The sequence below is a fragment of the Haemorhous mexicanus genome, chromosome 2 (genome assembly GCF_027477595.1).
Source record: "Haemorhous mexicanus isolate bHaeMex1 chromosome 2, bHaeMex1.pri, whole genome shotgun sequence".
NCBI classification, from domain to species: Eukaryota; Metazoa; Chordata; class Aves; order Passeriformes; family Fringillidae; genus Haemorhous; species Haemorhous mexicanus.
In genome coordinates this window covers 36,600,395-36,623,313 of record NC_082342.1, presented here as the reverse complement: position 1 = coordinate 36,623,313, position 22,919 = coordinate 36,600,395, and positions in this window count along the sequence as shown.

The window sequence follows — 22,919 nt, the reverse complement described above, 5'->3', positions numbered from 1 at the left end:
TATAAAGAGAGTGAAGATTTTTAACAATACTGATTTCTGATGTTTAATAAAAAAACTAGAAAAAATAATTCTTCATTTTAGAGCATTTTTATTAGCTTCTTATGAACAATGCAGATTGAAGATAGAAGGTAATACCTTGCTATCAGATTTTCCACTTCAATTGTTGAAATAGGCTTTCACTCTGCCTTATGTGTCATGTCAGACTAAAAACCACAGACACATCCAAACCTGTTTTTCTACTGAGACTATTCTGAGAAAGAATATTTGGGGTCTGAGTATGTAAGTGGGTTTTTTTTTTCACTGAAATTTTATATTTTTCTGTCTTTTCTACATGTTTTATTTTATCAGAAAAATACTGTGGAAAAAATGTAAATTTTCTTTCAATTTAGAGCTGTCTATACATAATATGCTGAAGGAACTAGTCACAGGCAATACACTTGAACCAGAAAAAGGGTTGACACAGCTTAAAGCACTTAATGTACAGTTTGATAGAGAATTTGCACTTGGGACTCTGAAGACTGAGATAATTGAAGCACTGAAAACTATTGTTAGTCCAAATATAATTTTTCTCTTTTTCTAGCTGGGTTGCCAGAGGCAGTTTAGCTAAGCTAAATGATCCCATATCCCAAAACACTTTTAAAGGCTCTAATTTCACTGGGTGGGGTATCATACATATGTCCCATTGCTTCTTCTGGCTGAGCTAGCTTAGAATTCATTCAGGTATCTCTGCCTGGGACTCTGTTGTGACCAGGGGGAGGACGCTGCTTTCCCCCCCTCCTCTCTATAGATACTTCAGAGTTAGTGCTGATTAAAACTATTCTGGATTTCTTCTGAAGCATTCAGAGGCTTTAAAGATCAGGCCACAAAATTGCAGTTAATTTTACCATTATGCACAATTTACACTGATATGGTCCTAGCAGGATGAAATTCATGATGAGTCCATATTCCTCTACACAGCTGAGATGCAATTTATGCATTTTCAGTAAATTTTGCACCTTTTCATTATTATTAAATGTGACATTTGAAAAAGCCTGGTGATGCAAAAACTTCCTCTCTCTTCCAAGAAGCTGAGTGGAAGGACATGTTGGCCTGTGTTATTACAGAGGCTTTCAGCATTAATTTACATCATTTTCAAGTGCTTTTGGGGCACTTTTCTCACCATATAATTCCTGCTTTCCCTACTTGACTCCAGGCTCTCTCTCCTGGTCATGCTGATTGATTTGAAACCACTTAGCTTGTGCTTGATGTAAGGGACATCATGTACCCAAGCCAGCTTTCCTGCCATTTAAAGCATTTATCACCCTTTTTCTATCTAACTTTGTTCCTTTCTTTTAAAGATAAGCAATTCTCCCCCCCGCCCCCACCTTCCAAAGCAAAATTTGCCTAAAAACCATTCAAACAATGACAACAGTCTGAGCTTTTTGCATAGATTGAAGTAATGAATTTACAAGTCACACATTCTGTTTTCTTGTAATATATTAGGTCACAACGGAGAGCTTTAAAAAATTATCTTTCATAGGTTAGACCCATACCCAGTACGGACTCTTACCTACTGTTGGTCAAAGGAGTTGTGTGATAAGGCTAAAACATAATAATTATTTCTTCTAAATGATCAGCAAATATATGCTGTCAGTCTCAAAGAGTTTTTGAGATACATGCACTGTCTTCAGCTGATGTTGCTGTTCTCAATAAAGCAACAAACTCTTAGAGGGAGTTATTTTCAAATTCCTAGTTGGCATGTATGAAACCAGGTTCATTGATTTCAGGAAAAATAAGGTTGCCAGCGCCACCTGGGAATCCAGCCCATCCAGATGTGCTATGACATTTAGGAAGAAGCAAATACACTCACTAGGCTCTTTAGGCTGTATTGACAGAGCAATCAAAATTTTGCTTGAATTTCTAGTACAGATAATCAAAATAGCAGCCACTTTCCTATTTTGGAATGAAATAGAAATTAGGCTAAGATTTCCTGAACAACTGTTTCCTAAATATGTAGAGTCCAGAGAAGGCCATTAAGTTGATCACAGGGACAGAACACCTCTCTTACTAAGACAGGCTGAGACAGTTGTGGTTTAGTCTGGAGGAGAGAAGGCTCCTTCAAGACCTTGGAGAACCTTCCAGTACTTGAACAGGGCTACAAGAGAGCTGGAGAGGAACTGCTCACAAGGATATGTAGAGATTGGAGAAGGCGGAATGGCATTAAACTGAAGGGGGGTGTGTTTAGATTGGATATTTGGAAGAAATTCTTTGGGTGGTGAGTCACTGGCACAGGCTGCCCAGAGAAGCTGTGGGCTCCAGGACCAGACTGGATGGGTCTTTGGGTAACCTGGTCTAGTGGATGGTTTGTCACCCATCCAAGAGGAGCTGGAGGTAGATGATCTTTAAGGTCCCTTCCAACCCAAGCCATTCTACTATTCTAGGAAAATAAAATAGAATGAAATCATTTTAGTCTAACAGTGCAGTTTTGCCTGATGTAATGGATATGAGGTTTATCTCACCTTTATGCAGGACTGGTAGAACTGTGTTCATTTCCCAACCATGTCACATATATTATTTTACATTTCTTTCATGTCCTTAAACTCTGATTCTTTGTTGCTGATTGCAATGGTTTGTAAACTTAGGTTTTATTTTGCCTAAGTAGATGGGTATAAAGTTGAGTCTTGATTTGTCCTGGATACTTTGAAGTATTGTTGAGTAGGTTCGATAGTAACAACAACAACACAACAATGATAACACAAAAAAGGACGCAATCTCATGTCTGTTTAACCCTTTTCTCACACAACAGCAGGCATAGGGACTCTTTCAGAAGTGTCAGTGTTACAGTCCACATCCTGGTTCAGTCCTTTGAACTCGCAGTGTAGGACTATAAAAACCAATTTATGTTCACCTGACCATCTGCATACAAGCTAGGGATTGTTGGTACTGACATCACCCAGTACAGTAGAAGCTACCTGGTAAAGAGCATTCAAAATCTCATGACACACAGATTTTTCCTGCTGGTAGGTGGCCATGCCTGATGTGAGTTTTCTGTTTTGGTTTTGTTGTGTAAAATCCTGTGGCAGAAGCCACTTTTTGATCAAGGGCAAGTTCAATAGCAAAAGTTTATTAACAGGCCTCTGAAAGCAGAGGCAGTTAACAACCTTGGAGACTTTATTTAGATGTACTACTGGAAATAAAGAAAGAAAGGAAAAGAACTCTTGCTTGTTTGAAAGATTTGCAAGAAAAAAAGATAGAAAGGGTTATGACTCAGGGCAATGTACTAACATTCAGAAACAAAAACTGAAGTAGCTCATAAAGGGAAACATCCTGAAAATAGGTCTTTTAGAATTCCAAGGTATGTTCTCGGTGTCTTGACACAATTTTGGTGTTTTTATTGGTATGTCTTAAAGCAGAGTTTTAGCGAAGAACCCAACTAAGATTCAGCTCCCAAAAGGATAACTTTCCGAAAGCTTTGCTCTGACAGTATCAGTTGTCATTCATTCTCACTTAGACCTTGTGGGAATAATTCAGGTGCCCAAACAAAGGTACGTAATGACATTTTTAGGTATCCTAAGGGGTATCCCATTGTGTCTGAGGCATTCACATGGGTTGGCAGTCAAATGCAGGATTTAGGGAAAACTTTTTACACATGGCTTAAGAGACAGTGGAAGCAGGAGCGTTTTGACTGGCACAAGTGCCTGTGCTCGTACAGACAAATCAGCCAAGTCCCTAAATTGCTTCCTTCTTCAGACCATGTCCTCACACACACATGCACATACAGATCTTTGACTTAAACTGACTAGGTGAGATGTTTTGAGATGAGCAAACCAGTTGCTGCCACTTACATGGAGACCTGCTAAGTGGTAAAATCATGTATTTGCGGGGTGCCCCGTGGCAGGAAGGAAATGATGAATCTGACTCCATGTTCTTAGAAGGCTAATTTATTATTTTAAGATCCTTTATTATATTAAAGAATACTATATTAACTATACTAAATAATAGAGAAAGGATACTTACAGAAGGCTAAAAAAGAGCTAATAAAAACTCGTGACTCCTTACAGAGCCCTGATACAACTTGACGGTGATTGGCTAATAAGTCAAAACAATTCACAGCAGAAACCAATGAGACAATCACCAGCTGGATAAACAATCTCCAAACACATTCCAAAGCAGCAAAACACAGGAGAAGCAAAATGAGATAATACTAATAATGTTTTCCTTTTTCTCTGAGGCTTCTCAGCTTCCCAGGAGAAGAATCCTGGGCAAGGGGATTTTTTCCAGAAAATATGATGGTGTCAGTAAAATATTAAGGACATGATCAGATGGTGACAAACAATTAAGCACATTCAATGGAGTGAGTTCCTGTTTTCAGAAAATGTTACCAACCTTCATTTGAGCATGAGTAGCTCCTTTAGGCATGCCCTTAATGAACTGAAATATGAATTGAAATATATTGGTGTAAAGAATTATCATTGTCTTCTTTGTTTCATTTGGACAATTTTACTTTGTGTTACAATAAATAAGAGTGTGTACATTATTAGAATCCACATTTCAAACAAGCAATGGTGATTTAAATCTCCTACTACCAACAGTTATTTTGGATGGTGTGGCTCAAGCAACTGCAGAAAACCAATTCAAAAAAGTCACTGAGTATATCAGCCTTCTGCAAATTCCAGGTAATCAGGTCTCCCATTTCCTTTTGGGGAGAGCCCACATTTTTCCTGGTCTTAGCCTTGAGTACACACACATCTCTAGTTCCTCCTGTTTATCCCCCATTATGCCTGAGTTAACAAAAAGGCATTTAAGCTGGGACTCTGATGAAGTCAAGCTACTGGTTGGAGTGGCTGGAATGTCTTTGTGCTGCTCTTCAGGTGCTCTCCTGCTGAACTATGATCCCTCCCCAGGCTCTGGGCTTATATTGTTGACCCTGGCATTAAACTTGCAAGAGTGGGATGGATTCAGGTTCCCCTCCCCCTGCAACTTATTTATTATTTAAATCAGTGATTCTTTACATGAGAATTATTGCTCTTAATGTGCTTCTGTAGTTACTATTATTTGTCTTGTGGTGCTTTTAAAAGATTAATTTTCTTTTATTCATTGGCTCAGTTTTTTTTTTAAATCATGCATTATTGGTTTGGACACAATACAGATTTCATTCCAGTCAATACAATTCAGTACAATTCAGTAATTTCAATAAATTTCACATGAAAATGTTCCACTCAAAATCTTGCTTATAGGAAAAGAATAAGCTCACTTTCTGTATATATAGACATACATATATATATATGTATATATATATATATATACACACACACATATACATACATGCATATATATATATATATATATATATATATATATATATATAAACCTAAGAATTTGTTGCTTGTATAAGTGAAATCCCAACAGTCAAATCCAGGAACTGGTACTTATTGAAATCTAAAAATGTAGAGGTAAAAAAGGGATTATTCAGTTAAAACTGTTATACATGCATTTATATGCAGGTATATCCTCTATCCTTTGTCCTGATGTTGTGCTCTCCCTTCCCCTGCCCTTCTCCAGGCTTAGCAGTTTCATTTTACTGGTTGCTGTCTGGGAAGGTGTTCCGCAAAATTAGCATCTGGAGTCCACCAGTGTTCATGCTGATGGTTTTCCCTTCCTAGGTCTGTTGCCCAAGTTCAGATTGAGCTAATATGCTTTTACACCCACACCTTCATCTGCAGCAGCACATTACATCCAGATTTCCTGTGTCATGGTACCTATGTCAGATATAACTTCATTGTCTCTGTTACCCCTAAACCCAGTCTGTACACCTCCAGACCCTTATTTCTTTAATTTTCCATGGGTGAGCTACCTCTAATGCCAGCCTGTGCCCCACTGGTCATCCCCTGCCTGTGCTCTTCTGTGCTATGTTCTGTTTCTCTCCCTCTCAAGGACTCTGCTGTTGTATCTATTTACACTACATCCTTGTCTAAGAGCTGTAAATCAGAATCATAGGATCATAGAATGGTTTCAATTGGAAGGGACCTTCAAGATCATTTTGCTCCAATCCCCCAACCATGGGCAGAGACACCTTTCACTATACCTGGTTGCTCAAAATTCCATCTAACGTGGTCTTGAAATATTTCATTTTACATGGAATAACAGATTGCTTTTTCTGTTTATATAACTATGGTCATACCATACAAGGATAAAGAAAAGTGTTACAAATTACATATAAAGAGACATCTGCTGTGAAACTGAGGTCACAGATAAACCAAGTAGAGAAAACCTCAAGAAGTTTGGCAAAGGTTCAATCTGAAAAACCTAAGAAATTTCAGTCCTGAGGCTTGTAAACTAAACACAAATCTTATGGATAATGAAACTTCTGTAATACAGGGCTGAAGGATTCCAAGAACTACCAACATCTGTTTTCTATAATTAATTTTTATAGAACTATCTTTGCTTCTAATTAACTAAAAATTAACTGAACCACCCAGATCATAAAATTCCATGTTATATGAGGAAGAAAAAAAACCCTCTAGTGAACAGATAATGGAATACAGTTTTGATATTGTACTATATACTTTTTTTTTGAAGTCTATTTTGTAGCTCTGGGTGAATCAGATCCTTAATTTTAACAGTTATAGAATCTGGAAGCACAACAGATGTGAGGCAGTGACAACTCCCTGATTCCAGCTCCAAGATTTAAGATGTGTGTGCATTCCCTATAGGCACACATGCAAACACATGTATACAACACACATGTAAATACATGCATGACCAGGCACACAGGCAGCTCTCAGCACTCACACAAACAACACCAACAGCCTCATTCTGGTCCTTGATGTGTCTAATCAGGACGAAGGTGTGTTAGAGAAGTATAAACACACACACACACACACACACATATATATATATATATATATATATATATATATATATATATATATATGCAGGCTTACCTGTGAAGTGGTGCCACCCAGGAGCTGGGCTCAGACCACCTGTCAGCCCCATAGCTGCACCTAGGCCCCAGGCTCCCCTTTACCTGGCACATAAATGGACAAATATTTCAGGATGTAGCCCCACTCCAGCTGTTGGTAGAGATCGTTCCATTCATACCCTAAAATCCTTCATAGGATAAAAAATACATCGGTATCATACTTTTTGCCCTCAATTAAGGTCCCAGTTGTATCAATAGTTCTATAATTTTGTGTAGGAGCCTTCAGATTTATTATTTGTAATTTGTCTTGCAATATAGAAATAGATACATGGGTGAGACTTTGATCTTGTCATTAGTGTTTCAGTCTCAGACCCCAGCAGAGGTGAACAGAGATGCCAGTTAATAGGATGCAGGTAACTCAGATGCTGAGCAGTTGGATCAGCTTGGGTTAGGGTGAGCGAATGTCAGGAGATGAAGACCTGGATAATAACAAAAATGAGTAAAGTAAAACATTAGCTTTGTTATCAGTTGTAGGTGCTGGTGGATAATATATAATGGCAGCTATTAGGGTAAAAGTCATGCTATCTACTATGTCAGCCAGCATCATTCTTTTGAATGAAGGAAATTTGCATCCAATAAATGAAATGCTATAAGGATCAATTTTTTTTAGCATTAAATACATTGTGTTTAAGTCATTAAAGACTGATAACAAGATAAAAAGTTGTCCTTAAAAGCTTACATTTCTACCCTTAAAGAAGTGTATATTATAATATCTCTAGAGACTCAGAAGAAAGCTAAAAATAGATTATAATTTCTTCATTGGGTTTATTTACAGTTGGTGTATTACGTGTGTGTAAGCCTCTGTGTAATAAAGTAGTTGCCCTCTTAATTACTTCTGATTATAAGGTCAAGTATGCATTTTATCAAAATTTATTTCTACCACCCATGGTCTGCAAATTCCTCTTATTATAGAATGCTAATTGCAGCAAAAGTGGTTGACCTGAAGCTGAAGATATAGAAAACATGCTTGCCAAATGAATTAATCTCACACTGTCCAAACCTTCCTTCCCCCACCATTTTTCATTTTTTGTTGTTGCTCACTATAGACCTTTGTCACCCACCTAAATTCCAGTGTACTACAATGTCTGATCCTTGACCTACAGGGTCAGAAGTAGCATAAAAAGTTTGACCTATCCAAACCCAATTTTTGTGTTGGGTTTTTTTGAATGTTCTTATTTTGACTGTCATATTAATCATCTGTCAAAGAGCATTTCTTAGCTTTGAATGGAACCGTGTCCATTTTCTTCAGTTCAATAATCTGAAACTGCCAACAGCGAACAGTTCATCTCACTGTGAATAAACTCAATTGTATTTGTCATTTCTGAGCTTGCTGATGGTTTCTCTCTCTAGCAAAGTGCAATTTTTTGTGATAGAGGAAATATTGTCTATTTAACTGTACACTGGGCTTTGCAGTTTCCTTTTCATGAATGGGTTGATTATTGATGTAAATCGCATGAATGAGGAGGAAAGTCTGTGTTCATTAATGATTCTAGAAAGAAAGAACAATACCTTATGCAACACCTTTCACATGAATGCTGTTTATTAGTTCTGCCAAATCTATTTCTATATCTTTAATTATTGATCGGAACTCTATTTTGCTAGGTGCCTAGAGGTGCCAGGAAAAATGTGCCTTTTCCTGAAGATTTTCAGAAGTTTTTCTTCACCTTAACTCTTCCCAGCTTCTCCTACCACAAAGTCCAATTAAATAAGATAGCAATCCAGTAGAAGAGATTTTTTGGGTTTTTTTTTCTTTAAACATAAAATTTCTAGAAGTTTAGGAAGGGTATATGAATTTATCTATTGGCATACACAATTGTTTTTCCCAGTCAGAGCTGGATGCTTCAACTCCCAACCAATGAAAAATGTCAGATGTCCATCAAGTTTTGAAGGACATGTTCTGATTCTAAAATAGAGCCTTAGCCAAGATTTTGCCGACAAGTGAATGCCTCAAGTTAGTGTCATTGGTTTAACACAGTTATTTACCATCTGCTTGATTCTCAGTGACCAAATAACAACAGCTTCAATCATGTTTGTCTCAGTAATAGAGCTTGAAATAATAATAATAATAATAATAATAATTAAAAAAAAATTAAAATCCCCCAGCAACAGAAAGTTAGAAGAGAGAGAAATGATCACTGGAGGCCTAGCTTGTTTTATTGTGCAAATATGTCTGATGTAGCAGCTAAATGACAAATGTATTTCAGGCTAGATCCTAGATATATTAGAATAATGCTTATTTTTTTATGCCAAATTTACTTCAGAACCATGACATAGATTGAAACATCATGACATACACAGTTTTTTTAGGTTCCACTTGCCATCTGTCATGCATATTTTAAAGAAAACAGCCACAGGTAGAACCTTAAAAGATATTAGAAGGGCCCTGAAAGAACGATATCACTTAGGTTGAAGACTATATGACAGGTTATGATACAGGTGACAGAAGGGATGTAACATCCTTTATTGCAGCTGGAGGATCCAATCTTTCAGAGAGTCATAGACACAGTGACGTTGACAGTAGTACATCTTTCATAGTCTCAAGGATGTGTGTTTTTAGAAATAGAAGTAAATACAGCATTCTCCAAACTGAGAATTTGTAGCGTAGAACTATTGGTACACATGCAATCAAAATGCAAAGCCTTGGTGAATTTGGGGTAAAGTGTTTCTTGTATATCAGTATCTCAAGACAAAAGGGAAGACCTTTGAAGGTCTTGTACCATCATAAATTGCCCAGAGAAGCTGTGGTTGCTCCATCCCTACAAGTGTTCAAGGCCAGGCTGGACAGGGTTCTGAGCAACCTGGTCTAGTGGAAGGTGTCTCTGCCCATGACAGGAGTGTTGGAACCAGATGATTTTTAAGGTCCCCTCCAACTCAAACTCTTCTGTAATTCTACAATTCTTTTCATTTCACCTAAGTATATAAGCTACTATTTCTTAGACTCATTTGTGGTTTGCCCAAAAAAGAATAGCTCTTGGGAAAACAATATTACTTAAAAATCCCTAAGGTCGTAGTCAGCAGCTGTAAAATATGCACAAGATGTATGACTCACGAATCAGGACTTGGAGTAAAAAAGCTGTGTGTATCAGTATTCTCTCCAGCACTCAGACAAAGCAAACAAAGCTAAATAATTCAGTGAACTTCTTTCACCAGCTACTGTAGTTACATACAGATTGTTACCTCAAAGGGAACAACACAGGGTGGAGGGAAAGCAGGGTGAAATGTTAAATATATACTTTAGTGTATTGATATGAATAAAAAAAGATGTGACAGGCCTAGTATGCAAGGTCAGAAATGATGTGAAAAAGAACACCCCCAAGGAGACTGCTGAGCCTGACTCTAGCCAGTCACCTGTTCAGAAGGGCTGCTGGGTGCTTTGTTTTTAAAATAGCTGAGATAGTAAACAGCACCATGTCCCAAAAATGAATTCTGACACACTGATGCTGAGAACAAAGAGAATTTCAAATTCTGAGGCCACAGTTGTATTTCAGATGAGTTTAATGATAGCTAAGAAAATATAATAAAAAAACCCCTAGGAATCTGACAGATAAAAGTTTTGTCTGTTTCTATTATATGTTTAGTTCAGTTAGCACTGTTGGCAATGAGATCTTTTGACCCTGCTGAGATATTTGCAGGCAGAGCTCAAAAGTAGAAACATCTGCTGATTTGATCAGAGGAGCATATGGTTAGAAAATTAAGATATGGAACCATAAAGTAGTAATAGGAAAGAAAAAAGATTGTGGTTTTAGTCAGAAATGAAAAGTTTACAAGGTTCTCCAGGAAAAAGGGAAAAAAAAATAGAATTTTTTTTTTTTGGCAGAATCACAAAGCAGATTCTCTACTAAAAATGTTTCACATATGCAATAGTTTTAGCGATCTTCTCTTCTGTTTCTGCAAATGAAGCTTGTCTTTTCATGAAAAACTCCCTCAGTGTCCCTCTTACAAGAAACAGAGGATGTGTAGGATACAGGCTTCAGTGTATGCTATCCTTTACAAAAGCTATTGAATAACCAGATTATATTGGGGTGTTTAAATGAAGGCAAAAATATAGGCACACAGTAAATGAAATTTCAATCTAAAATCAGTCCATCTATTAACTATTTTCAAAAAAAAAATTTATCTATTTTCATATTAACACACATAACTATTTTCAGAAAGCATATGCCTCTCCCTGTGCTTACACACAGAGTCTTCTGAATGAATGATAAAAGACTTACTAAAAATCTGCTATTTTAATTTGGAAAAGAAAAAGACAATATTTAAATTGAAGAGGTTATCATATAATAAATTCTGTTCCAGAAACTCAGAGGAAATAGCTGCTTCTTCTGTCTATATATGTTAAGCATGTTTATTTGGATTTTCTCTTGATTCACTTTCATGTAACTTTATTCAGAAGCAGATTCATAGTGCAGCTTTAGTATTGTCATTTTTGGATAAAAATCTTGAATTGGTGGTTTGTGAAATTATTTTTTACCCTGCCTGGCAGGGTAAAAAATAATTGGCAGATATTTTCTTTGCAATATCTTTCCCTTCAATATGCCATGATTCAAAATGCTGCTATTCAAGTTCCTAGAAAACTTTGGAGAACATAAAATAAAAGTGAGCTTATATTAATAAAATATTCTTTTAAGGTATTATTTGCAAAGATAAGTTTTCTATTCTTCTGCTTAAGTTTCCTATTCTTTTGAAAACCTTGAAAACTTTGCAAACAAACTAGTTTTGCCTGTGAATCCATGTTGTATTTAGAGAGATTAACTGATCAGACGAGAGGACAATCAAATTATTCAAGAATATTCTTTCTATTTTGAGATAAGTAATGGCTCTTATCTCTGCTAGAACCAAGTTTACTAGTACTGGGGAGGAAATGATTTCCAAAATATTTTTCAATTATGTACATTTATGTAATAAATTCGATATTATGAGGAGTCTTTATTGTCAACATAATCTCATATTTTTTTTGCATGGTATCTTTTCCTTGATGTTTATCAAATTATTTATTTCATTCAGAAAGGGTTCCTGCCTGAATCTCTGATCTTCCCTCAACCACTGGACTTTTAATATTGTGTGAAGGAAGGGAAAATATGAGCCAATAATTGTGGTCCTCTTGGTATGTGAGCTGAGCATGACGCAGAGTTTGGTGATTTTTTATTCTTCAAACTATTTCTTATAAATGTACCACTGCTTAGGAATCTGACCAATTTGTTCTGTGCAACATCCCACCCAGGTTTGTCAGATTATGTTAACACCAGAAGTCCAAAGCAGGAGAATTAACTTGGTGCAGATTTTGGCCCTTTTACACAATATATTGGTTGGCTGGCTATTTTAAGAGCTGTTTATGTCTGAACTGATCATAACAGGACACATTTTAAAAAAGTAAAGATATGCTTTCTCACCTGGCTAATGCTAAAAATCAGCAGAATGTTAAACTCAAAGTTCATGATCAAACATTGCTTCTGTAAATGAGGAATTTTCACGTTAATTTCCCCAGTATATCTTTAATTTTTATTTTGTCTGTAAAGTTAAAATTTACTTCCATATATAATACATTTTTAATGTAGATTTCGCAGGGTTATGGCTCTCTTCTTGAGATGATAAAAGCTGGATAATCTTGGCAAAATATACTCTGTGGGATGAAGCATTAATATTTGCTATTCTCCTCCATTCCACACTAGACTAGGTGTCAGTTTTAGATACCTCTGCCCATTCACTTTTACCATATGAAACTTCTAAGGAGTAATAAAGCAAAGCAATATGAAGCCAGGTGGTCAATGACATCCTTATCATGCTTGCATGGACAAAAACAAGGAGTAGGACAAGGTCTATCAAACTGCTTACATCAAATTGAAAATCTTAATGGGAATGAAATTGTAGATCTGTTATATTTGTTCCAAATGTTGTGTTTTGAGCCTTTGTATAGTTTATTTAGGGACATTGCACTCATGATATATCAGAGTATGTATGTTATCAACATGTAGAGGCTACAGCAGGAGCCTCTAAACTCAAACAGTGCTGACAATCCGGTGTTTTCCAGACCAAACTGGTTTTCAATGCCTTTCCTTTTTCCTTTCCTTTTTCCTTTCTTTTTTCCTTTCCTTTTTCCTTTCCTTTTTCCTTTCTTTTTTCCTTTCCTTTTTCCCTTCCCTTTTCCCTTCCCTTTCCCTTTCCCTTTCCCTTTCCCTTTCCCTTTCCCTTTCCCTCTTTTTTTTTTAAATTATTTTTAAGCTTTCATCCTTACTTGTGTAAAAGGCATACAGTCAATAATACAATTTCAGTAGCAGACATATGGGATTACTGGTCAGCTATTCAGACATATTAATGAAAAATACAACTCAGAAATTTTTGTATAATAAAATTGATGATGTTTGTTTCTCTTTTGGTCATTTTATGGCTAAAGATGAGTTGTATTGGAAAAAAGAAGGCAAAATAAATATGACAGGGTTATTAATAGATTTCATTGACATATGGTTTTATCCTCTTTTACTACAGTTGTTTTCTTTGAAGAATTTGAGATCAAAAGGGACCAGACTGTTTGTTGAACTTGCTCCCATGAGAGCACAGGAACAGATGTCCATCCAATCATTCTCTTTCAAGCTCACCATTTAACAAAGGGCACTTCCATGTGTTGAAGTAGATATTCAGTCTTGATCTCAAGTGCTGAAAGATACATGATGTGCTTTCATTAGTAATAACTTGCAAATTCTTCTCATTATTTCTAGCCTGAAATTAGTTTACATAATTTCAATTTCTACCTTTGAGATCTTGTTATGCCTTATACTTCTCTGATTAAAAAGCCCTTTGCTATAAAAAGCATTCCCTCCATGTAGACTCTAAAAAGCCATACTCAAGCCATCACTTTTCTCAATAGCTCTCAGGTATTTACGTGATACCACACGTGTAAAGGAAACTTTGGCATCCTTTTTGAAAAACAATGTCCAAATAAAAGACTTATTAAAAGAGCAGAGAGTTCTGCTGTGTTTTGGCTCTACTGGCTGGTCTTCATAAAAGACAACAGAAGTCCTTCAAGAGACTGAAGGATTACCTGATCCTTTGTTTGGTAGTTGAAAGCTGTATAAAACCTGACTAGAAATAAAATGTAAATTTCTAAAGTTGACAATAAGGAGTCACTTGTAGTGAAAGTCACTCTGAAGTGGCTCTTGAAATGTTTGCACAGAAATTGAGAGGTTCTGATAGGACCAGTTTTACGTATAGGCAAATGGCAGTGTCCTCTTTAATTGCTGTGGTTCAGTAATGAAATGGAATTAGTGAAAAGTAGTTATGAGTCGAGGACAATAGTGGAGAGATAACCATGTTGATGTCAGTAGTTTTTAAAAAATCAGAGCCAACCACTGGCATCAAGACATTGCAAAAGCAATGAGTTTGTTAAGACATGAACCACACAGTTGATGTGTGGTTTATTTATGTGTGGGTTTTATTTTGAAGTGGTTTAAAAAAAAAACAGAAACAAAATCTCATTACAAAGTAATAATGCTTTATCAGAAACCATGAACCTCCCTACTCTTCAACCAGTGAAATCTTCCATACAAGTTCAGAAATGGGGCTGAGTAGCTTGACACTCAATTGTTGCCACATAAAAGGAAAAAAAAAAAAAAAGAGAGAGAACATCAGATAAAATCCTGGCTTGTTTTGAATTTTACTGGCAGTTTTTCAGTACATTCTCATTCCAGAAAATGCAGCATAATGGCTTTGTTTTCATTTTAGTGTCTAAGGGAAATGTTTGTTTTTAAAATACCTGGTGGCAAAAAACACAGTTCCCACATGACCCCTAGATCTTTTTCTCTTGATGAGTGTATACAGATGAAAGAGAGTAGATAAGAAATACAACTGCATACAGAGTTTGAATAATAGAACTGGGAAGTTTGAACATTGCATATGAGCTAGTGGCATTCTTGTGTTGCACAAGACACAAAGATCAAGATCAGTGTGCTTCAGATTCTTCCCATAATGAAAATTTACCTTTCGGTTTTTATTAGTGCACATTAGAGCAAATGTGATTTGCAACTATCATACAAAGAGTAAATTTTGACTTCCCTACTGTACAAATACGAAGGTATTGCTGACTTTGAAGAAGAGTAGTGATACACTGCATAAGGGAGATGTGGATCCTAAAGGATCACTTGGATTTGAGCTGGCAGCTCAGAAAAGCAGCACTGTTTAAGCCAACACTTCAGTAGGATGTAAATGGAAGTCCCAGAGATGTTAGAGAAAGCTTTCAGTTCTTTAAAGCTTAAATGCTGTTCTGGGTAAAGCCATTAAAACAAGTCATCCAGTACAGCTTTGCATTTAAAGTTCAGCCAAATAGTTTGATCCCCTCTGTAAACAAAATGCAGGTACTCATCAAATGCAGTGTAGCATCTGAAATGCAAATATCTCCAAATTTTAAGTAGACTTACTATGGGACTCTTTTAATGGTGATTGCTGACATCATTTATAAATATATATATATAGATATATAGATAGATGCCTTGCAAATATCACAGCTTTCAAATACCTAACTTGAGGCTGAGTCTAAAAAAGGATATTGTTCTGCCTAAAGTTTAAGAAAAATTGTAAGAAAAAATTTTTTTTGCCCAGTCTCATCTAAACTACTGATTCAGGCTATGAAAGAGTGTATCATCTTCTGTCTGGATGGGAGTCTAAGATTCTTAATTTCGTTATAGATGTCTACATACAAGCAAGCAGATGCTGCACCTGCAGTCAGCAGGCTCCAAGTGTTTGTGCTTATCCATCTTTCTGTGGGTATCCACTGGTATCTGGGGTAGTGAAATGAGTGATTACAACTAAGTTTAGCCTACACAGAAACACCAGCTGATGTCTCTCTTTTACCAAGTGCAGCAGTGAAGTAAAAAGTGAGAAAGCTTGTGGGTTGTAGATATACTTTTAGGATGCAGTTTCACAAGATGCTGGCATGGCACACGAAGGCAGCTGAGGTTATTTCTGCAGTCCTGTCTTCCTCCCATGCACTTTGTCTCGGTCTCTCCTGTGCTAGTACAGCTGTTTGTGGGTTTGTGGTTTTCTGCCTCACTGAGATCAGCAAATTAGAAGCAGTGAACAGTGAGGGTTGGACTGGGGTTGTGAACTTCCTATGGTAGCTTTGCTGCCAATGCTATCATCATCTAAAACTGCAGACTGTGTCTCTCCACACAGGCTCAATAAAATTGATTGTGTGTTTTAAGTGAGCTGCTATTATTATAATTAGTATTTGAATCCTATTTATAATTATCAATATGGTTTTTCTTGTGGTTAATTTTCCCCAAGAATGAAACATTTAATTAATTTAGATATCCTTTAAGCAATTATCTTGCTTTTTAAAAGCAACAGACATCCACATGTAAGTGTGGATGTCCCAAGTTCTTCAAGACCATGCCACTGTTCTGTTGTAATTTCATGGTCCCTCTTGACAGCAGATATGCTCCACAAATGTTAGCTAATAGCAGCTAGAGTATATGAAAAGGTAGGGTGTTTTCTATATGAAAATAATGTTTCAAGTATTTTTCCCCCTTACACCCTATTTTAAATTACTGTATTCCTTAGGTGGGAATATCTACCAGAGGATAAGATCCAGAATAAAACTGAAGTAAAAAAGACCCTTCAAAAATCCTCTTATTTTGGATAATCTATAGGAGCTGGTGGTAAGGATCAGTAGGAACACACTGTTGGTTAGAATAACTAATTCAAAGTTATTCTTGAAGTGTCAGATGCTGACATCACCAGAGAGCAAACTGCTGAACTGGTTCAAGGTAGAGAAATATAATTAAAAAAAAAAAAGTTTCTTATTGTTAATTCTTGAATAATATGACTTTTATAGATTATTACTTTTTGTAGTATTTGTTTCTGAAAGCTAAGTTGCTCTCAGAAATTAATGTTTCCCCCAGTAATAAGGCTTTCTAATCAAAGATTTGCTCACAAAATCAATTTGATAACCAGAGATAATTCCTGAATCCTTTATAAGTTGCTTAGTTCCCAGTAGGACAATTTTAAAAGTGCCTTTCTCAAAATCATACTCTTCTGTGCACCTCAGAATATTTCAGGAGCTTGTGTTTGCACAGGAACAAGTGAAGGTCAGTTTTAGTCTGATGGAGAAAGTAGCTGGATGTTCAGCTGATGCAATGTGAGCTCAAGATGTTCTTAGTTGTCAGCCATTCTGAGTATTTTGATGATTTTTCATTGCTTCTTCCAAAAATGCCTGGGTTATTTTAATAATACAATGAGGAGATCAAGAACTCAAGGGGCGTCCACGGAATTAATGTGACTGTGGAACATACATGCTCACAAAGTGAGCCATTCTGAGATTGCACCAAGAACAGAATCTGCAGAAGTATCGTGTGTTATTTACAAATAATGTCAGTGAGAGGAGTGAGAGATGAGAAAATGGTATGACAAAAGGTGTGAAAAATAAGTGAGAAGAGAGAGGAAGAAAGAGAGGGAGAGAGAAAGAGAGAGAGAGAAAGAACAGAAAGGAAGAAAGGAAGGAAGCAACCCTCAGGAAGGGGTATCAGCTGAAGCAAAGAGACTTTGTCTAAAGAGATCAAATAAGACTGACAATTATTGTTAGGGCAACTCTGCCAGGGTGCCTCCTACACTCACAGGCAGACCTATAGAGAAAACAACATGATCAACTTACAGATTGATTCTTAATCATGAAATTTTTGTTGAAACTACACTTCTGTGAACAAGAACCCTGTTATGTCATGTCTTGTTGAATGGCTTCTGAGAGGTTTTAGATTGAGGATTGCAGCATTTCACAACTTTCCAGAAGGAAAGTTGCCTCTGTAACTAGACAATGAACAATTCACACTTTACCTGAGAGTTAAAAGTAGAAGAGGCCACCTAAATGCATAGAACCAAAATTGTTTTGTAGTCTGTGGTTTCTAATATTGCCTTAGCTGTGATTTTATGTTATCGGGTGCTTTTAATCTGAGAAGAAATAATTATTTTGTCTGAAGAACAAGATTGAGAAAAGACATTACTGTTGAACTTGAAGGAAAAAAAAGCCAGTAAGTTTATTCTATCCTTTTGTGTGTAGCTGTTGATGTTGTAAGATATGCAACAGTGTACAATTGTGCAGATGAAATTAGAGCTAATACTGCAACTGGTTTGAAATCATAACCAATTTTGTTTTCTACACTGCAAGTGAAATAGAAGCTGTACTGAGCATAAAGAAAATTATAAAAAAAACCCAAAAAACAATATGAGACCATGGGATTTTTGAAGTCTAAGACCAGGTCTTTTTATGGTGTTGTCAAATATTATCTGTATAGTTTTAATGAAAATTGATCCTAGCTTAATACTATATACTGGCTCTCATGAAGTTTTGTCTTTCAGATAGAACTTCAGGTGTAGGTAAAATAAAGAGCTCTTGTCAAAGGTGGGCACTTTGGACATGTTTTGAATACTTGTGATGTGCTGATTGATACCTATCCATTGTTTTAAATCTTATTTATTTAATGGCTAATTGCAGGCAAAGAGGCAGGTATTCAGGAAGATATATGATATTTCTTTCACATTTCAGACTGGATCTCTGCTGATTTATATAATTTTTTGTGACTACACTTACCAATCTGAAAGGAAAGTGGAAATAATAAAACTTAATTTGAAGTGCATTTTCACATGTAAAAATGAAAATTGCTCTGTTGGAGATAATGTTTGGTATAATTTTTTTCTACCTGGCTTTTTTGTTTCTCTTCTGGGATACTCATCTCAAGTTTGGTTTTAAGTTAATTTACAGGAGATTTATTTGCAATTTATAGCTCATATTCAAATCAGGAATCAGTGATATCCTAAAAATATTTGGAAGGTCCTCATTAGATTAATAATGACATAAGGCACAATATTCTACAGCAGTTTCACAATATTTTACAGCAGTTTTCCTTCAGAAGCACAGAAATAAAAAAGATCCTTTGTTTCTGTTGATGCAATATGATCTTAAAGCAAAATGGTTCTGAAAATAAAGTTTGTTTAAGGGTAAAGAATTGGAGGAATTTGTGGGATAATTACATCAAAAGTTCAAATTTTCAAGTAGGGAGATGGGAATATAAAGGGGCCAGACAACTGTCCCTGTTGGGACCTTCCTTGACTGCACTTATGTTATATGTGACCTGGCTCAGAGTCTGATTTAGAGTCAGACTTAAGATACGTAAACATACTATGCCTTTGTATATAAATCATATGATTATAAGTATTTTCTGTTTATACACTTTTCTCAACTGATGGAATGCTACATAATATTAATCTGTCTCCTCTGAGAGTGCAGGAGATAGAAGTTCTTGAAGGACATTTTGATTCCTTTACACTTAAAATCTGTTAAAATATTTAAATACTTAAAAATATTTAAATCTGTCATTATTGCAAGCACTTTATTTCTCTAAACAAATTAAAACGAAACACAACTAATCCCTAAATTTCAGAAATTCAGAATCCTCTTTCTGCTGCTATTTAGAAACTTTCTGCAGATGGCATCTACAGATGCATCATTTATCTTGCTCCCAGAACCCTGCTTCATTTTTTGTGTGACTTCCCCTTGCAGACACTGTCATTTTCTTGTGACAGTTAGCAGGTTGCCCTTCTCCAGACTGAACAACCCCAGCTCTCTCAGCCTGTCTCCATATCAGAGATCTTCCAGCCTTTCAGCATCTTCATGGGCTCCTCTGGAATTGCTCCAGAGAAATTAACCCAGAACAGAAAGCACGATTTCATGTGGGTATCCCAAGAGTGGAGCAGAAGGGCAGAATCCTTTCCCTTGCCCTGCTGGCCATGCTGCTTGGGTTGCAGCCCAGGAAATGGCTGGTTTTCTGGGTTGCAAGTGCACATTATTGGGTCATGTTGCTTCTTGTCCACAAGCATCCCCAAGCCCTTCTCACCAGGGCAACTCTCAATCCATTCTCCACCCAGCCTGTACTTGTGCCTGGGATTGCTCTGACCCAGGTGCAAGAATTGCACTTGACCTTGTTGAGCTTCAGGAGGTTTCAAAGGCCCACTTCTCAAGCCACTCAAGGACCCTCTGAATTCCCATAAGCAATGTATTAGCTATAATTTGCAACATTCTTTCCCTAATACTTTGTAATTTTCTGCTGGGACCTGATTCATATGAGGGAGACATATGTGAGCATTGGCATTGTAAAGCCTTCCAGAAACACTCCTCCACCACTGTTTATAATAAAAGGCATTTCCCCTGAAACATGAAAGGAGAGATTTTGAAGCAATTGGCCTTTTCATATGTTGTGGTGCCATGGGCTAGGCAGTGCTTGCAATTTCCATGCAATTTGTTTTCCTTTCTAGCTGTTTTAGAAATGTGCTTTCTTTTTTTAATCTTTTTTTTTTCCCTAGAAGGTCATTTTAATCTTTGATGTCAAGAAGCCTCCACAGATTATTGTCTACCCTTTACTTTCTGCACTATAGCCTGTTGCCTCCTAGATGACTTTAAATATTTCCTTATAACAACTCACTGCTCCTGAGTGAAATATATACTTTCAATTGCTGTCCTGATTCATATGAAAAACTGGTCTTGGCTCTGGTCTGACAAGCTCAGCACCACTTTTTATTTTTTTCATTGAGATATGAATAAAAATTGCTGGTATACATCATAAAATGTATGAGGTGAACCAGCTGATAAGATAGGAGTAAAGCTTTCATAAATTCCAGTGCTCATCTAGTTGTGTATGGATTTCAGAATTATTTTAAATGTATCAGTCAATGGCCTTGGGGGAAAAAGAAAAAGTGAAATTGCCCTAGAAATGTGATATTTCTTTATTGTCCTAATTATAATCCATTATCTAATATACACAGAGCATGTCAACTTAGGCACACAACAGCCTGAGTATTAAGGGTCTATTAATTTGATATGACACTGAGACACAATAGTAGCAGCACTTTAGAAGTGAATATTTCTGGGCCTAATTCAATCAAGAAATACATTTCATTTCTGTGATATACAAGAGGAAGCACTTTTTACAGTGTCTGCTATGCTGCAACTTCTTGGTGAATCCAGAGATCTCGAATAAATACATGTGAAGAATCATTTGTACCCTAAGAATCCAACAGACAGTGAAAGAACCTTAACTGAAAAAAAAAGTGAGTAATGGGAAATCTCTTCTCCAACTTTCAAGTATCACTGAGATACAGAGGAAACAATACTCACTCAATCCCTTAAAACGACTTTTGCAGCACTCACAAAAGTGCTGTCTAGGCAAGCCTGTTTCTAGTGTAATCACTCTGGTTCAGAATTGTGCCTATCAACTACTGGTCCTGGAAAAAGGTATTGATGACCATCTAGAGGCCTTACACAGAGCTGCTCTGGTTGCTAAAGTGAAACTGTATAGAACCAGATTTGTGCAAGCCATGCAACCATGAGTACAATACATTTCCATCTGCTTCAATGGATTTTTGGATCAGGAACATAAAATAACTGCCAACACAGCTTATTGCTTTGCATTTCAGAGCTATTACTTGTTGACTGGGGTAGCTAAAAGAGTGAAATTGGACTGCATTGTGCACTGCAGTACAAATTTTCAATTTTTTTTTTTTTTTTTTTAAGGAAAATGGGTACAGAAAGTGTATCATTAACATCTGAAAGCCAAGCAGTGCACTATAAAAAATGCTTGCAAAGGATGCATTGGCATTTAACCTCCCAGTTTCATCAAGTCTTAACTCTGTACACAGGAAAAGTTAATTACATGGTGCTTTAAGTCTTCATAAAAGGTCAATTTGCTAGTACTATACTGTGTAGCAGCAGAGGTTGGAAAGTTAGCATTTTGAATAGGAACATGCTTTTAATAGTGTACTGGGGCAAATCATAAGAGGTTCATAGTGCATGCTTGGTAATGAGATTCAATTATTTCCAATGAGAATTTTAAGCCCCCTTAGAGACACAACTTTTGCTTACTGTAAGCAAAACTAATCTTTGAAAGTATAAAAATGACACTCACCTTTTTATTGTGTTGATTTAGAAAAAGGTCAGATCTAATAAAGATCGCTCTTCTTGACAAATAATACTTAGTGTTTCTTTACCTTCAGCTTATGTTATGTTGTAAAATTAGATTACTGATATGATAGCCTAATGGTACTTGACCAATAACAGATGGGTCCAGTACAACTACAGAATGTCTACAGAAGAGTCCTAATTAAAATATTATTTTAAGTAACACTTGTGGGTGCTGGATTTTTGTTTTTGGATACACCAAGTCAAGCAAATTTACTAATATATGAAAAATGGGGGAGGAGGGTTTCCTAGGGACTGTGAAATCATGCAACAAAGCCAACAGGAAAAATGTATTTCCATTGGAGTGTATTCTCTGTAATAGCAGATCGTTATAAGAAATATGCCTACCTGAATTCAGCTCACAGCATTAGGAGAGAAAAAAACCCCAAACAAATAAATACAATAAAAACCACATAAAACTCCTTTGTTAATGTGAGAGGGGGAAGGATGAGTTAGTTTGATTTGGGATACTTGTGTTCATTTCTCCATTCTGCCACCATCCTCTTTTGTAAAGCTAAGTCATTTTCACTCAGATCCCCAGAAGAGCTTTGTTGTGGGTTTAGTTCAGGCTGTAAAGGATGCTGATGCAAATGTACATATGTGCCCAAAAAAAAGATGAAAGTCCAAAATACTCAGTATTTTGTTTAGGTTAACAAAAAGTACCCAGAATAAATTGATTGAGGAAAACACGCTGTGCATGCAAAGTCAACATAAAAAGTGTTTCCAGGAGCGAGTAAATAAAGATTATGGCTAGATTGTTTCTTTCTGTGATCTTAAAACCAGGTAGTAGCTAAAACACTTGTGCTCACATGTGCTCCTGGGAAAATCTTCCATGTGATTTTTTCATCTTAAAATAATTCAGTCTCTACTCTCTGGTGATAAAAACAAAAGATAAACCACAATAAACAGAAATGCCTGAAAATCCACTTCAAAGTTTCTAATCCAAGCTAAAATATTATTATAGAT